Genomic DNA, 19280 nt, shown 5'->3' with positions numbered 1-19280 from the left:
ATCTCTCTACATTTAAATAAATATAAATGATTTAGTTTTCCGATTAAACTAATTCAAGAAAATTCATATTGAAGGCAGACCGTATAGTTATGATAACTTCCGAAAATGGAAAAAAGGAATTTTCAGCTAACTTTTCAAAATTACATAAATGAGTTTAATTGAGAAACCCTCCCCCCCCCCAAAAAAAAAGAAATGAATAAATGAAGTAAATATTAAGATTAGTTGTTCGTTAAATATTTTGAAATTTTTTTTAAAAAAAGGCAAAGATTATTTAGTCTTCAGACAAAAGAGTACATGGCTGCAAGAAATTATAATTTTTATGTGGTTAGTTTTATGATAAGTTCTGATTGTGATATGATTTGATATGACATGATTTTTTATGATCAAGATAAGTTTTTCTGAAAATAATGATTAAACTAAATTTAATAACTCTAAGACCAATTTGATGTTTTTTAAAAGGAAGAAAAATGTAATGCATATCATCAGACATATGAATATGTGACTTTAAAAACTCCTTATTATACTGCTCAGAGATTTTCCTTAACTAAATTAAATAACGCAGAAAAAAAAATTCAACAGAAACAAGTAATTCTAAAATTAGGGAGTGGAGTACTGCAAATAAATCAAATGTCACATGACTTTCAGTCGCAGATTTTTTTTAACAAGAAACAAATTGATTAAGAAACAAGAATTTTTCAAGAAAGTTTCTACAAAATGGTTTCTTTAATGAACATTTAACATTAAAAAAACTCCTCAATCATAGAGCCTTTAGGTATTGAAATTCTTACATTACTTTCTAAATGAGTAAAGTTAAAATTGAGTAGAGCGTTAGTAATTGCTAATTGAGTAGTAATTGTTAAAGCAAAAATTGAGTAGAAGAAAGTTTGGAAAAGCTAATGGGCACTCCATTGAAATTTAAGCAAATGTAACCATAAAAACAGAGTGATTGGCTTTCAGAGGAGAACTATTTTGGGGGTTATTGTTCTCAAAAATTTGTGAACTGAAAGATACATAAGAGCTTTGACCACTATTTCTCAAAATTTTTAATTATATTATTAGTAGTTTCAAAAAAGATACAAACAATCTATGGAGCACTCACATAATCAGCATCACTTAACCAAAGTGCACATTCAAAGTTTGCTTCAATGTCATCAACAAAGGGAATTCTCTTTCAAAAACAAGGAAAAAGATTCTGCAGAAATTGATGTCATATAAAACACCTCCTAAAAATATACAATACAAGATTAGAAAACACCAGTAAGTGAATTAAGGCTATAATTATTAAATACAGTCATTACTGCGACCAATACATCTATTTTATAGACACAATGTTATTTTAACGTGAGTTAGAAAATCTGAATTGAACTGTTGATTCCAATATAATATGAAATTTTTGTTTAATTTTTTATAAGAAAATCACATCAAATACAGGTGCTAAATATTTTTGCTCTTTCAAACATTTGGTTTTAAAATAATGAAAATATGAAAGCATTCAGTAGTAGTAAAAATCATAATATTTTCAAAAACAACAAAAATAGCAGATGTTTTCATATATAGGCAACATTTTGGTATATTTTCAATATGAAAGTTAATCTTACTTTTGATAAATGTTGAACTATTCATTCCAATATAACATGAAATTTTTGTTTAATTTTTTGTAAGAAAACCACTTCAAAAACAGGAGTTAAATATTTTTGCTCTTTCAAAAAAAATTTTTTTCATAGGCAAAAATTCAATGGATAGCAAAAGTTTCATGGAAGTCCACCTATTCCTTTGACATTAGAGCAAATGAACATAGAGCATATTGAATTCCATATGAAAGTACAAAAGAACCATAATTTCTTAAATTAGACGTTGCGGCATAACTACCACTATAAATATTAAATACCAATTCACTATTATATAAGACATGTTAACTTGACTCTATCATGAGGTACCTTTAGATAGATGACGGTTGACATAGTCTATAAATAAATCCCACAACGTATTCTATGGTGAAAAGGATGGTGGAATTTAAGTTACTCTTCATTATTAAGAATTAAAAATGTGTAATGCATTCTTTTGCAGTCTTCTGTGTCATATCGTAATTTTGACCAGAATCATAGAATGATCAATCTCCTTTCCAAAACCCCCAGAGGTGTAATTTGTCATCGGGACATGGAAGACTTTGTGACCTGGCAGATTTAACGTGCACCAGTCACCATTTACAATACAGAGGGTCTTCGGCAGGCTGGATTCGGATTCCCATTCTCACGAAATTGAGTGCAGTGCCATACCAACCAGGCTATCCTGGTTTCAATTCCTGAAGTCCATGTCTGATATCAATAAAACCTTTTAAACTATTTTTTGCGTGAAACAAAATGTGTTAAGAATTTGGAGTGTGGCTTAGACTTGAAAGCAGTTTAGATTTGTATTGAGTATTTATTTCTGAATTGTTTATTTCAGGATTAGAAATGAAAGGATTCTTCTCAAACATTTTTAGACAAGTAGGAAGTACATTGTAATTTGACTTATTTGAAGCATCACCTAAATAAAATAAACAACATCATCTAAATTATTTAGCAAGTGCCAAAATCAATATTGAATCCCATAGGAAATAAACTAAACTTACGCTTTGGGTAACGAATTTTTCCCACTGCATGAAACAGAGAGGAATCCCATTTACTCCCATCTTAAGAGGAAGAAACACTCTCTTGCCTAATTTCCTTGTTTTAAAGGGCTTTTTAAAGTCTAAAAAAATATTGATAATTTTAAAACAGGAAAAGAAAATTAACAGCAAAATGAAGCTGATAATCCAAACAAGATTTTTATGGGTGGAGTGAGTGCAAACAGTTGCAGTTAGAGACATCAAATTTAATGTGAAAATAAATATTGAAACTCTTAAAAGTAAGAGAAAGAAAAATTTTCGAAGATTAATTAATTTTTCATGACACAATATGTTAAGATTGTTTTCTAATATGTGCAGTATTTTTACAAATTAAGACATTCTATTAACTAAATTGTACAAAATAAAGTTTTAAACATCCTAAAGGTCATGTTTTTTTTCTCATCATGAAGTTCACACAATTTATTACACAAAGCATCTCATTTTCCTCACGTCGATTTTTGGCAAAATAATTTGAAAAATCTACCTTTTCTTAAAATGTTTTAAATTGCGACATACAAGAATCTACAACAGCCATGAAATTCACATAAGAATAATATTTGCACTCTGATTTAAAACAGAAATGCCAAAAAATATTATGTGGCTTTTTAAACGTCAGAAAAAAATATAACTTTAATTTCAAAAGCTTAATGAACGAAGAAAGACAAATTCTCTATCCACTTTTTCTGTTAACATTTAATTTCTTTAATTAAAAGTCAACTGTAATATTATTCAGCCATTTTTGTATTCCTTTTAACTTTATTTATATTTTCTTTTTTTCCATCTGGATATTTTTGCACACAAGTTAATAAATAAATTTCGTAATTTTACTTTCTCACTTTTAAATGGGAATTTCTTTTCTTCCTCTTTTATGTTAAAAACTAAGTAATTTAGAGAATTTTCTTCTTTTATCTAATATTTTTTATGCTTTAAATATATTTAATTTCAACTTAAGATTTTTCACACATTTCTTCTTCTTTTTGTTTTAGATAACATATCGCTAAGAGCTTCTGAAATGTTTTAGTCATTATGTAATAAGTGTATCATAGCATTTCTGCATAGGCATGAAGTTTAAAAAGTTATCTTTTGCACTTTACAAACAATATTCATACATTTACTCTCACATACATTCTATACTCTCAAACATTTGTATTGCACTCTCTAAGTTTTTGTGCTAACTGAAAAAAAAACTCTTAGAAATATAAAAACATTTAAGGGAATAAATTTAAAGTTTCTTTATTTTTATATGACAGTCTTTACTAATGTTTCTAAGTGATTTCTAAAAATTGAAATAAAAATAAAAGTCAACTCCCAGATAACCCTATCAATTCCATAGTGTCTTTATTGCACACAAAATGAGAATCACATGTTTATTAAAATGTGAATCATTATCTAAATAATGTATAAGACATGCATAGAATTTATGGCATTCCGTATACATCCAACAATATTTTCAATTTCAGACTTGCTTAGTTTTTTGTAGCTGGAATACACCTAAAATTTAAAAGAAATGAAACATATTCATTTGTCTCCAATGAGATCTGAAGTATAAAAGACCCCTTACCTTTGGTGAGTTATTAATTTTTGTAAGCACTTTCATCATAAAGGTAGGGGCAATTGCATCAAAACTAAAAAAAAAAAAGTAAAAAGTATTTTAAAAACAGATTATTAATAACAAGAAAAACACAAAGCTTAACAACAAAATTTTTTGAATTAACATTTTCTAACTACACAAAATAAAATAAATACTTATATAAAATAAGTATTAACAAAATAAACAGTGAATCGTTTTACTAAAACTTTTTCTTTTGTACTTATAACTGTATTAATTTAGAAAAAGCCCACTTTTATCAAATAGGGAAGCAATCATTCGATGCTAGTAGACACTATCTTCTAATTTTTAAATGTATATTTGTGTAATTATGAATATGCTCAGGGTTTAAAAAATAAATTTTAAAAAATAAATAAACACAAAAATATCTACTAGTTAGCGTTTACGAAGCTTAATTCAGCACAATTTTAAGATGCACATGCAGCTTAATTCTTCACAGGTATGTAATATTAATAAAATTATGTATGAATTTATAATTAAATAAAAAAAGTAACATTTAGATATCGGTACTATATTGAAAATTAAAACTTTATAGTTCAATATAAAATTGTTCCAATGTTGCAACTTAAAGTTAAATTAGTCTCTTTAGCATCCTATACTTGAAGCACTAAAAACTTTCCCTCACAAAATTACAGATTTAAGTTTACATTATAAAGAGAGAAAGTTAGTTTTATGAAAGCTAGAAAAAAATGAAATTCCTCTTTGTTCATTTCTTGGAAAGATGTGTTGTTTATGAAAGAACAAAATTTTCAGCATTTATTTAATTTTGATGATGATTTAATTCCATAAAAACAATACAGTATTTCCATACAGGAATACAGTCGTTTCAATCAAATTGTTTTGGTTTTTTATTAATTCCTTCTAAAATTACGCAAAAAGTAGAAAAAATTTGGTTTCAAGCAGATTATTACAGATATTCTCAAAAGCCATAATTTTTTTCCCCTTCAGATTTATGATTTTTGATTTATGCAGATTTTTTTTCGTGGGTTAACCTAGAATACCACCCACGTTTAGCCTGTCAGCAGCACAGCTTGGATTGAACAAATCCAAAACTAGAAAATATTTTTTTATATTATAAAGCTAGAAAATACGTGTCAAAAATACATTACAGAAATTTGCATGACATAATAACAACTTATTAAAAAAGAATCAAATTTTTGAAAAGGGAAAAAAATAATAATACAAAATATAACTTAAAAGTTAAGCTTTTATTTACGTTTTTTCTTTTGAAGAACAAGTAAGAACTTTTAAGCACTTTTAACAGTGCTTAATTTCCATGATGCAAAATTATACTCTATTAAGCACATTTAAGGTACGTATGAACTCTAAAGAAAAGGGAAATTCAATTCAAGGAAAAATCCACAAAGTTTCTTGTTCTGCAGCTCCACAGCAGATACTAAATCAAAAGTTACAATAGATGAATAAAATAACTTCTGAATACAGTGAATGGCTCTCTTATATACAATATTTTAAATTTAAAAAAAAAGTTGAGTTATGAGAAGAGCTTCAAAAATTAGCTATACTGAATGAAATGTAAACAATATTATCTGCTTTGGGGAAAATTGATAAAAGTTTGCTATTAACTAAGTCTAGAGCGAGAAAAAAAAGTGAGTATATTAGAGACAACCTCTAAGAGGATAACTGAAAAACAAATTTGAGAGTGGATTTTAAACAATAAGCTAATTTAGAGTAAATTATAAAGAAAAGAGTAATATATTTACCTAAAACGAGTAATTTGGTTTTCGAGAAGTATTCTTTATTGTTCATTAATATCGGCAAAAAAATCTTTCTCTTCAACAGTCGCAGTTCCAATGCCGTCTGGCCTCAGGTAGAAAATAACTTTCACTTTTTTAGAATATTATTTTCGTAAAGCACACACAATATTACAATAAAATTAGTATACTTAATTATTTATAACATGCATAAACTTGTTCTTAGCATTGATACAATCTTCATAATAAGCTATGAAGTGTATTTAAAAATGGCTAACAATTAAAAAAGTAATTAAAAAAATATTGTTTCTTATAAATTTTTATCAAGCATCATTCATATAAAGTAAATGATACATAAAAAAGCTTTAGATTTCTTTTAATATGTAATTTATACATTCATGTCTCACTGTTTCATACAATTTAAGCTTTTAAAAATAACTTAGGTATGTTTCGACAATATTTTAGACACTGAACAAACCATCCAAATGTAATGCATAAGTAGAAAAATTAACTTTTATAGTATAACAATTTATTTTTATGTAAAGTATTGAATGATAATGCAAATTTTAAATTAAATTGAAAACGATACTAGTATGAATGTAAATAATTTATATTTTTGAGATGATTTTCTATTTTTACCACCGATTTCTAAATCAGTTTTCAATATTTAATAAATACGCACAATAAAACTTCATTGCAAAAAGAAGTTTAATTAGTTGAACAACTTTTCAAAGAATAGTAAAACTTTTTGTAAAAAATCCGTTACATTGCAATTGTTCTCTACTACTAACCTATGCAACTAAAACATTTTATTTTACAAAACCCACAGTATAAATCTAAAGAACAACAAAATTATCAAGGTTCTAATAGGCTAAATAGTTTTTTTTTCTTCTCTTAATATTTAAACTAAAGATGTATCCAAAAAAAAAAAAAAAAAAAAAAAAGCGCAGTACAACTAAAACTTTTCTAAAAGAATTTTTTTTCTTTAAAAGTACTTTGAACTTAACAGAATAATGGAAAAAAATGTTTATTTCTTGAGCACATATAATCGATTAATGAGCTACAATAGAAAAGAATACAATATAAAAAAACTGCGCTGTTAAATGAAAAAACTAATGTGAAATTATTATCAACAATGATAATTTTGGAATACATTTATTGGTGTTGATAATTTTTTTAAAGAAAAAAAAACATTATTTTGAAAATGTTGTGTAGTATAACTTTAATTCCTAAATTTAAATTAAGTACATTATTTTATCAGATTTCAAACGAAAATTATAACATGAAATTATTATAAAGGAAAAAAGTATTTTTGTTTTTACCCCAAAAATTAAATATAATGAAGGAAAAATTTTACCAATTTGCTTTGCTTTTTTGCCCTCCTTACAATAAATACTATTTTTTAATGTTCCTTATCACAGTTCCTATTCATCCAAAAACTAATTTATTAAAAAAAAGTGCTTTCTCGATAAGTTTAATTCTTAACACTAGGTAAGGATACCATAACAAAATTTAAGTTTGAAATAACTATAAATAAAACTTATTATAAATTTGATTTTTAAATATAAATCAGTGATTCTAAATTTCAGGAGAAAATTTGTTTCAAGCACTTATGCAACAATAATAGCTTAGGTACTTATTGGCACAGTCAATTTAGATGTTGCTCACACAGCTGATGGAAAATTAGAGGCATAAATGGAAATTATGAGATTATCAGTAACTAAAAGACTAGAAAAGTAATTAAGTTTGGAGAAATTTTATTAAATCTTTTCAATCTACATAGCTATTAATCTGCTATAAACCTGTAGCTATTAACCTGTAATGGTTGCATAATTTTGAAAACAATCATATAAGTGCCAAATTTTTTTTATTCAAGAAAATTACATAAAAAACGAATTGCATTTACAATATGTATTCATTCTTAATTTATGGTTTAATCGCAAATCTACATGTTCGATGCATGCTGATATCTAGTTTAAAATAAACTTTCTCAAAACGCATTACAAATAGTCTAGTGTTGCTATCTGAAACATAGAGAAATCAACATGTTTACGGGCATAAGCAACAGATTGGACAATCCGTTTGGAACATTACTTCAGCCTAGAAATATCACAATAAAACTTTAGAAGGCAAAATTTCGTCTCGTTATTTTTGCGGGAACAAGAAAGAGTAAATTGTAATCAATTGCAAGTAAAACTGATTTTAAAATCTACTTGTTTCAGTTTACCGTGATCAGACATGTGACTGGACTATATAAAAAGCTTTGATGGCAGAGTGTAGACACGTAAAAGGATAAACAATATCACATAATACTATAAAATAATTTTTCTACCATGTGAAAGAAATTAAAGATTTTTTTACATATAAATATTAAATAACAAGTATCAATCTAAAACAAGTTTCTTTGTATCTAATTTTTTAAACCTGTATAAGTTCATTTCACTGAAAAATATTGAAGGGGGCACTAGTTCTAAAAAGGAAAAAGAAGCAATGCTTTTCAATGAAAAATAACACATATATATGCCTAATAATACAATATAAACTTAATAATATTTAACTTCTTTTTGAACCAGTTACTCTTTTCCCCCTGTTTCTGTAATTCAGTAGTTTTTACTAAAAACAGTTTTGATTAAAAACAGCTGCTTTTTCTTATATTTAAGAAAAAATTATCAAACCCAGATTTTTTCTTCTTCATTCTTTAATTTTCTAAACAAATATTTAAAAGGTTTTTCTACCACAGTTGAAGAAAAATGTATTTTGTATAAAAACTTGCTTAAAGTCTATCTTATCAGTAGATTAAAATATTTTTTGTGAGATGAGAACTATCTTAAAATAATTGGGAAGGAGTTATGTCCTATCTCTACTCTAAACGTTAGAGGAGATAAAATATCCATTTTTTACAGTGTCAATCATATGAGCTAATTTTTGAAGCCAAATATTGCTACATACCTCCTTGTAACCTAGATATGGTTTGAAGTTTTTGCTGGTTTGAGGTTAAACGAGGGGAATTGGTTTACAAGATAGTCCTGTAGCCCTGTACATGGCCATGATCCATAGATGGCACTCATTTTCATCGCCACTGGCATAAAGTCCGCTATTACCCTCCTTGCCCACATTGAAGAAAAATCTCCCACCTTTAAGATCTAAAACTTAAAGTAGCATTAAACAAAACAGGAAAAGAGATTTTATTCAAACAAAAGTAGATTCTAGTTCAGAGATGCCATCTTTTTTTTTGCACTAACTGAAGTTGCTCTAAATATTCAATTTACTAAATTCTATTTCATTAATTTTAATAAGAATCTTGGATACAAAATCTGGGTGTACAAAAGGCGTTAAAATACATAGACATTTAAGATAGATGAATTATAACACTGATAACCTGATGAATTTTTAATGTATTTCCTCAGTCTGTGTAATTAAAACCCTTATGGAATAACTTTTATTGTATGATTTATAGTCAAATTATTCAGTTTTTTAAATAAATTTTTTTTCATGAATTCCACACATAATTTTTCTTTGCAGATTGTTGTTGGTTTTTTTTTACCATAGATTCATTTTCTTAGGCTAGACTACATATATATTTCAATAGAATAGCTCTTTAATATAACAGAGGATAAAAAAGAAATCAATCTTAGAAAAACCCACTTTAGGGTGGGTTTTACTGGGCTATTCAGAGTGGGTTTTACCTAGTAAAACCTGACCGGGTTTCTCTGGGCAAGTGGGTTTTTCGCAACCCTGAATAAGATTAATAAAAATATTACAGCAACAGACTCATCTCCAGAAGAAACTCTTAAATCAGTATCCCCAGAGGTATGATTTATGGTAGAATGGAGAACTATGTAACTTGACAGATTTAATGTGCATCAGTCCAGATAACAGTAACAGATTTCAGAAGATACTTTTAATTAAATGAAAAGGAAGTAAAACTAGTTAGAACACCATTAACTATGAGTAATTTTTTAAAATCACTATCACATTAATGAAGATTAATTTTATTATGAAACATTAACTGGTGATTCATCTCAGATCCTGGGGAGATAAAAACAATCTGAACAATAAATTAGTTCATTTCATACTGAACAAACCCAAAAACAAATTGCACTCCAAAAAATGACAAGATTTATACCAAAGGGCCAGATAGCCAGGTTGGTAGGACACCGGGCCCATGTCCAAGAGGTCATGGGTTCGATCTCCGCAAACCCTAGACTCTCCGCGTAGTAAATGGTGACTGATGCACATTAAATCTGTCAAGTTACATAGTTCTCCATTCTACCATAAATCATACCTCTGGGGATACTGATTTAAGAGTTTCTTCTGGAGATGAGTTCCTTGTCTTCTGGATTGGTTCAAAATTACGAGGCTACGGAGTTGAATATTAGTAGTAGTCATGAACCCAAAAACATGGGTCGTCTGTTCAACGACTGTTAAAAATAAAAAATACAATTTTTTACCCATCTTAGTTTAAATCAAATTTCATAATACACAAAACTAATGTGTATTTTTTAAATCATAAAATGGGCACATTCCATATCAAAAGTAAGTAAAAAATTCAATATAATTTATAAATAAGACATTTGTTACAAATAAAATGTTTACAAAAAAAACACAGTCTGAATAACCCCAGGCCTTCTGGCCCCAAATAATTTTGTTTTATACTTGAGTTCATATTTGTTAAGCTACACTATAACCACCACTCCACTGTGTGTGCAGTTCAGCACTGATTATTTATAAAACTCTAAATTCAAAATAGACCAGAATAAGAAAAATCCATCAAGAATTATTTTAAGTTTAGTTTTAATTGCTAAAGCTTAAAATTCTGCCATTTGTTGAATTGACCTGTTAATTGTTTCAGATTAGTTGTTTAGTGTAATAATCATGTTATATGCTTTTTTTTCCTTTCAATTAAAGGTCTATTAAATTGGTTGGACAAATTATTTAGAATAATTCATAAAGATATAAATGTTTAGTTATTGGAGTTTATGCTTATAAATTAAATAGAAACTAAAAAAACTAAGTAAATAAAGTAAAAAATAGAAAATTTATTACCAAGTACTGGCTCAACATAATCTACAGTATATCCATCCAGCTGCATCATTTCCATAGGTTCCAATTTCTTTTCTCTGTAACTGCACATTGCAAAACTATACTGAGGATAACTGGTAATATTAAAAGATAATATTAAAGAAAGGCACATGCATAAGTTTAATAAATTGAAAAAAGATTATAGCAAAACAAGATATTTTTCATGATATTTTTTTAGCAAACATCTATATTTTTATTGAATTGATACCGATGCTAATAAAACAGGCTGTAAATAATGTACTATATAGCAAGAATTTGATATTACTCTATTACTTTGGGGGGAAAAAATACAAGCTTGAACATAACATACACAAAAAATGCAAGTTATTATAGTAATAATAAAAGCTAATAGATATTTTTTTGTTTTAGTTTTTATTTTGTTTTTAAAAACTCACATTTGAAATATATTACAACTAAATACTAATCACCTAAATTATTCATAAATTGAAAAGCAAATAATTAGACAATAGCAAATTCTTCAAAATCTGAAACAGTCTAAACTAATTACTATTTCAAACCAGAATAGTTTAAAAAAAATGAGTTTAATGTAATTTTCTTAATGATATATGACAGTGTTGGTGATATTTATACAACATTCCTATCTAATTGTCAAAATTAGCCAGTAAGTGATCAGTCTACAGTTTGTTTTCAAATGGTGAGGTACCATTTTGTAAGCGCAATGTTTTTCAAAATTTGCTTGCTTATTAAAAAAGTATCTAATGCCTACTAAATAAGTAAACAATGAGTAACAAAGTTGTTAAAAATCATTATTTTCATAAAATAAAAATTTATTTAAAAAACAGATTCTCATAATTTATATGTTACTGCTATAATAAAATAGGAAAAATAGCAGAAAATTTTGAAAATTTCCAAACTTTAATGTTTTAATAATTTTTTACAACTGATTAGTCATGGATCAGTGTGCATCTTAAGACATTTTAATAAACGATAAAAACACCTACCTGAACCAGCAAAAAATATCTTATTTTCCATTTTTTCCTAACTTGCTTTCCTTGTGCAAATAAATATCTGTGAAATAATTTTCATTAAAACATAAAGCACTTATTTCTGAAAAAGAAAAAATTAAATTAAGTATGAAAATAAATTGCAATAAAAATAAAACCAATGAGTAACTTTTTTCAAATTCTTATCCTCTGCTGAAAACAAAAGCTTAGTAATTTAAAAATTCATAAACATTCTTTAAATTCATCCGAAATTTATTCTTCATTTTAATTTTTGCATCAATAGATAAACTTGAAACCACATAAGTATAAAACCATTATTCAATATTAAGTATTTACCAGAATTTTTGGTGATCAATGTACTAAATTAAAAGTCTTAGGAGGACGCCATACCCAGATAAAAAAAAAAAAACGAATTGGCAAAATCAGTTGTAAGTTTCACACTTTGGGGGCGTCTCTTTGAGGGAGAAGTGAATTGGTACAGTGACAGTGATATATGATAGATGGTCAGTTAAACTATCCCATCCTTCCCTAAGCAAAACTGAACAATATAAGCATTAGTTTCGAAAAGTGATTCTGGGTTCGCGGTCTTTTATTTTTAAACTTCTTAGTTTCATTGTGAAATATCCAGAATAAACATTCTAACTATTTATTTGCATGTAAATATTTAATAGGTGTTTACAAGATAATGGGGATTAACTTATATCTTACAATTAATTCGTTTCAAATTCGAACACCAAGAAGAATATAAATTTTTATTTATGTGTGTGGAATTAATATAATTAATTAAAGTAACTTAGTTTTAATAACCGGCGCTAGAACTGCTAAGTATATTGAGCTGTAAATATATGAAGAATTATAATTATAAGAATTCTGCGAAAAATACAATTTCTAAAAACGTAGGCAATTTATAAAGTCAAAATACAGAATTAAAAAATGATTAAAACTTATACTAATATAATAAAAAGTTAATAATAAAAAAATTAAATGAAAATAATAATAATTATATTTTAAAATATGATAAAAGAAAAATCAAACGCTTTTTAGGTTGCATCAAAGAAAATTTTTGTTTTAATGTATCTTTTTCAATCTTACATTCACCATCCGGGAAGTTTTAATTTTCTGTAAATAAGGATAATAATTTCTCAATAAATTTTATAATTTATTTCTATTGCTTTGTAATTTTGCTGAAGTTTATGCTTTGTATTTGTCTGAGAATTTTTCTCCTTTCATTTTTAATAGTTTAAGACAAATACATACATTTCAATATGTGTGTGTGTTAAAGCAAAGGAAAAAGAAAATAAATAAAAAATATTTTTACACAAAAATACTTTTATATTTTTTTCCGTTTCAATAATTTTTTATTTGCTTTCTGTTTCATAAATTTCAATCTCTATTTGAATTATTAAATTTTCTGTTTGAGTATTATTTATTTTTGTATTTTAGTATTATTTATTTACTCTCCTTTTTTAAAATGAATTTGCACCACAAGTTCCATATTACTTCAGCTTCAGAAAAATGGAATTCAGATGAAACATCTGTTAGCGTGTAGTTTGATAATCAGCGAATTAACTTTTTTTTTTATTTATTTATTTTGTTATTGTACTCTGTCTACAGTTTTAAAATTTCGTTTTGATCACATCTTGAATTCTCTACTTTCATTTTAATTGTGTATCGACGAAAACACACCTGTTTAGATACATATAAAAGCTAAGAGGCATAATATTTCAAACAAAAAATGATCACTAGTGTGTCATTTTTGGGGTCTAAATTTAGTGAAAAAAATGTTCTGGAACTACTTTTTTGATGTATTTCTTATTTACGTAATGAAATATTACTTATTTATAACGTAGGTAAGTTTGTAGACATATGTCAGAGCTTCGCACACACAAAAATAAATAATAAATCAAAAATAGAGAAAATGACTGTGTAATAATACAAAAAATTCCATTTTTGTGGGCAAAGCATGCAATTAAAAAAAATTCTTTAATTTAAATCATATATTTTCTTTTATAACGATCCTGATCTTTTAATTCTGTATAATCAAGATAAAAACATAAAAAAGAGAAAAATAAAAAATATAAATAACAAAAATACAAAATAGAGAAAATATAAATAGTTTACATGTGCATTACAAGCAATATAACTTGAGTCACAAGAAATTTACAATTGGGAATATTTTATTACGTTTACATATGGTGACAAAATAAGGGCTAAAAACAAGAGCTAAACTCTTATTTTATCACAGATGGAAAAAAGGAATGTAATATCAAAAAGGTAATTAAAGGTAAAATTGGAATAGTAAGTAATACAATGGTAATTAATTATGGGCATTTTCTAGTAGTTAAAAGTTGAAGTGAACATTTATATTCTTAACATTTTCCCGTCATTTTTAAATAGTCATCGAATTTTCCTGCGCGATTTAAAAAAGAGTTTCTCAACAAAAGATAGGCGGGTTTTTTTAAAGATAAAACCTATTTTGTAATAAAATACTAAAAATTTATATTATATATTTTTTTTCTTAAAATTTTAATACAACTTGCTAATATCACCAACATATTCCCCAATCCCCATTGTCTAATGATTAAATTATTTAGAATACGTTGTAAGTTATTACATTTATTGTATGTGTTAATGGATTAAAATAAATCAAATGGAGACATAAATTAAAAATTGATTTATTTAAAATGTAGTTTTAGCGATGATTATTTGAATACATATAAAGTAACGACTTTTAATTGCAAATCTATCTAATTGGTATAACTACTTATTTTAGAGAATAATAATTTTGATTCAATAATTGTGAATAATGCTGACAGAAAGTCAAAATAAAAGAAGAAAATAATACTAAAATATCGAACTAAAATATAAAGTCAGGCAAGAATATGTAAAGCAGATAGGCATTATGATGCACAGTCAATAAAAATTAAAAAATATAATATTTATGTTTATATCTATCAATACTTTATAAAATAAAATAAATGCTGAGCAACAACATGCATTGTTGAGAAAAAAAGAGTATTTGCTAGAAGGAAAATTATAATATGAATCGTTGACACTGTGAAAGTAAAATTTTACTGAGAAAACTCATGATACTAAGCAATTCTGATTTGCCCGAAATAGATTTGCAAACAGTAAAAATTGTATAAATTAACAAAGGAGTTTTTTTTAGCAAATAAATTTATTAACAGTAACATGCAATTAACTTAATGTTTTTATATAGAATTTAATTACTTTATTTGGGTAACCATTGTTTTTTTTTTATCAAATTTTGTCTATTTGTTTCTTGGATAACTAAACATTACTACATAATTTTTTAATTCTATTCATTTGATTAAAAATGGTATTTAAATAGATGTTTTTAAGAACATTAGAATTCCAAGTAATTAGTTTATTTGTCTTAAAATAAAAATAATTTCTATTATCCAATAGACCAACAAAGCAGATATTTTCTTCTTTTATAATATCCAGATCCAAAAAATTAAAATTATCATGATTACGAAGCGAGGTTAATTCCTAGAGGTAAATAGTATTTAATAAAAAAGTATATTCATGAAAATTGAAGATAATTAAATCATCAATAAATATAAAAACAAGTTCGATATTAAGAGTAAAAATGTTTTTTAGTGCAAAAATAAATTAGCAAAGAGAGATGAAAAATTAGATCCTCCCGATATTGTTTCAATTAGAAAAAAAAATATATTTTCCATTTTAAAGATAATTATTAAATAGACTAAAATTAATTGGAATTTCCTAATAATCAAAATCGCAATTAAAGATTTTTTTCAAATCATAGTAATAATTCAAAAGGACATCTTTTAGTTTAGAAAGGGGAATGCTATTGAAAAGATCTTGGAAATCATAAATGGCAATAGAATTAAATTTATTATGTTTAATAAATTCCAAAATTGGTGGATTATTAGTGATAATCCAAGAAAAACTTTCTCTAACAATATTGTTCATAATTTTATTTAAGTAGTTAAAGAAAAAGTTGCCAAGTTTAATTAGGCAAGTATTAGACCCACTTGTGACTGTTCTGAAATTAATAGTAATTTTACAAAATTTAGGACTGATATTTAAGTAAGGAAATTGTATAATGCTAATTTTAATTTTTAACCTCTTATTTGAAGCTAAAAAAAGTTTTAATGATAATATTATTTTTTAAATTACGAAGTTTAAAATTTTTACTATTTTTTGACTAACTCCGTATTTAAAAGTTCTACATAGAATTTCCTACAGAAGATTGCATAATTATTGTTTGCTCTGTCTATGGGGGTAATTACGAAATTTTTTCGTAGTTGCTTAGTTGGTATATATATATATATATATATATATATATATATATATATATATATATATACATCCTTGTGCAAATTAATTGAAACAAACTCAATAAATTCAGAAAACTAAGAGAAAATGCTATTTTATTTAAATTTATACAAACTCAAAAATTCTTAGTACATAATATGATCTCCACGACACTTTATTAACATTTGGACACGATTCGGCATGGATTCCACTAATTTTTTACAGTCATTTATAATATTTGTGTCCTTGTACCACACATGAATTAACGCCGTGATTAGCTTCTCCATAGTTGTACAGTTCATATTTAATAGGCGATTCTTGCATATGGCCCAGAGATTTTCAATTGGGTTGATGTCCGGAGAGTTCCCTGGCCATTCCAATGTCTCAATTTGATTCTCAGACATGAATTTCTTGACAATTTTGGACGTATGGCAAGGAGCTAAATTCTGTTGAAAAATCCCTGTTCCATCAGGGAATCGTTTTTTCAACTCTGGAACAACTTTTTTACCCAGAATAGTAATGTACTGCTCAGAACGCATCATACCGTCAATAGGCTGCAAAGGTCCAACCCCATTGTAACCAAAACAACCCCAAAACATCTTCTTTAAAAAACACGAAAGAAAAAGTTTGTTTCAATTAATTTGCACAAGGGTGTATATATATATATATATGTATGTATGTATTATTATTATTATTAATTAATTAAATATATTTATCCTAAAATGTTTTGATAAGTTGTTATTGCCCAGATTAAGAAGAAATAATAATAAGAAACATAAGAAAATTCGAAAGAAAGTCTTCCATTCTAACTCATTTTAAAGATAGCGAATGAAATAAAAACTATTTTCAACCACAATAGAAGACCCCAGGCTATTTAAACCCTCAACTATTCAAGGAAAGAGAAGAGGCTTTTCTCCTAACCCCCAAAAGATCCCCCCTACTAGAACTTATACCCGTATTGGTAAATGAAGGGAGGACAGATGGAAGGCGTGGTTTAGGCTCTTTTCGCAAATTTTTTAAGAATTTTTTCATCTTTCTTTTATAATAACACACTTCATAATCGAAGAAAATAATTGCGAATTTTTTCTTTCAGAAGCTTGAAATTTATAGTTCGATTACGTGAACTCAAAAATAAAGATTTACTGAATAAATTTTGATAAAAAACGTATTTCCAGAAGATAACTCTATTACCGAGCTTTCACCTCCATTAATAATTTTAAATTTATAGTAAAACAAAAAGTGATTTCACAAAATCTTAGAATAAACTATGAAGTTTCAAATGCTGAAAGAATTTTTTCAAACTATCAAAATGCAAAAAAGTTATTAGTAAATGAAGCTCCCATAGAAAAAGTATTAGCTGCTGGCATTGAGAGGGTAGGTATTGCGTCCTCTTAACAGCCTTACTTAGTTGAGATCATGAGTTGGAATATTTTTTTTTTTTCAGTTACGACAAATTGCTTTTTCAATATGCTGATCAATTCAATACAGGAAGAAAATATTGAACAAATTTGATGAAATAGCTTTTCATTTAAAAGAAGAAAAAAAGGTTTTAAAAATGGTTTTGCTTAATTTCTTCCGTTGTGATACATTGTTCCGGTCTCATAAGCTTTTGAAAAGAAAAGTTTTTTTTTCTCGTTAAAACCATTTAAAACAAAAATAAAATGTGAAATAATATTTTAAGTCCTTAATTGAAACTAACTAAACCATCCAAAAGTATCTTGGAGCATTTCATTTAACTATTACTTAATCATATTACTTTTATTCGATAAACTTTTCTAAATAGAATATTATCGAAAAGAATATTACTTTTCAATAAGCAATTTAAAAATATAATTTTTTGTTCTTTAAATTTGCTAACATAATAATAAATAAAAGAACTGAATATTGAAGAGTAATTTAATTAAAATTCCATATAAAATAGGGTAATTCCACTAATACTGATGTTATATTTGTTGACTTGAAATGCATATAACTTAATTAAAAATCCTAAAATAATTTAAATATTTTTTGTAAGGATAACTCTTGAGGTCTTATGCACTTGTGCTGAAACTTTTTAACTTCCGCGAATGTTTTAAAAAAATGGACGTAACAGACACAAATATCAAAAGTTTTTCACATATATTCAAGAGATAATATAATAACATTTTTGAAGACATTCAAGTTCTAAAGATTGTGACTCTCAATAATTAAGAAAAAGCACATATAAATTTGCTACTGGCTTAACATTTGGTGTTACTGACATAACACTCTCTGATTTTACATCATAAATTAGCCTTTACAAAATGGAAACCAATAAAAGATTACAAAAAGTATGACTAATAATTAAGAATAAATAGTTAATGATTTTATGAACATATTTGATAAGTAAGAGAGAATTTTATTAATAAATTTTTGAGTAAAACCAATACTTTTTGTGCACTTTTTTTTTCAAAATATATGATTATATAAAGATTTATTAAGCAAAAAGATAGTTTTTTAACCATGTTCGCGATTTAAGTAAGAAATAAATAATGTTCATATTCTGATTATTACGTAAGAAATTTACAATGCAGCAGTGAACTTTGTTATAGAGAAAAATTAGAAAATTTTTTTCCTTTGATCTGTGATAGGCTAGTACTTTTTTTTATTTGATTTTTTCTTTCATTTTAAAAATGTTGTGCCACACCATCAGAAAAATATCTACACCCTGAAGATCAAGAAGTTTTTTCAATTCCCTAAATAAATAGTTATAAGGCAAATAATCTGAGATCATTGCCTATGAGTATATATTTTTGATACAGTGTATGCAACTGCTCTTTACACGATAATTTAGTCATTTGTTAAGTGTGCACATTTTACTTCATTTTGTTGTTGCATAATAATGAAATTCTTACTAAAATACACCTGATTTTTGCATTCTCGAAAGTATAAAGATGTTGCTCTGTTTTTAAGTAACAATGTTCAAGAAATAGAAATTTTGA

General features: G+C 26.2%; 1 protein-coding gene across 20 annotated transcripts in view; it reads right to left on the bottom strand.

Annotated features, from left to right (window-relative positions):
- Positions 1-19280, bottom strand: part of LOC110281900 (uncharacterized) — a 53478-nt gene that overhangs the window by 23865 nt on the left and 10333 nt on the right. For 7 of the 20 annotated variants that reach the window (XM_087154141.1, XM_087154130.1, XM_087154144.1 and 4 more), the window contains exons 3-9: positions 12013-12079; positions 11015-11124; positions 8918-9111; positions 5978-6079; positions 4209-4272; positions 2612-2730; positions 1100-1223 (exon numbers count right to left, since the gene is read on the bottom strand). The gene's annotated coding sequence lies outside the window, so the exon portion shown is untranslated. Of the gene's footprint in view, positions 1-1081; positions 1224-2611; positions 2731-4208; positions 4273-5977; positions 6080-8917; positions 9118-11014; positions 11125-12012; positions 12119-19280 lie in introns of all 20 variants that reach the window. The other 13 variants (XR_015429999.1, XM_087154135.1, XM_087154134.1 and 10 more) reach the window with 9 other exon arrangements.

The sequence above is a fragment of the Parasteatoda tepidariorum genome, chromosome 10, assembly GCF_982258835.1.
Source record: "Parasteatoda tepidariorum strain Cologne lab strain chromosome 10, Ptep-v5.0, whole genome shotgun sequence".
Taxonomy (NCBI): domain Eukaryota; kingdom Metazoa; phylum Arthropoda; class Arachnida; order Araneae; family Theridiidae; genus Parasteatoda; species Parasteatoda tepidariorum.
Note: the sequence above shows the minus strand (reverse complement) of the source record. Positions and strands in the feature narration are given on the sequence as shown.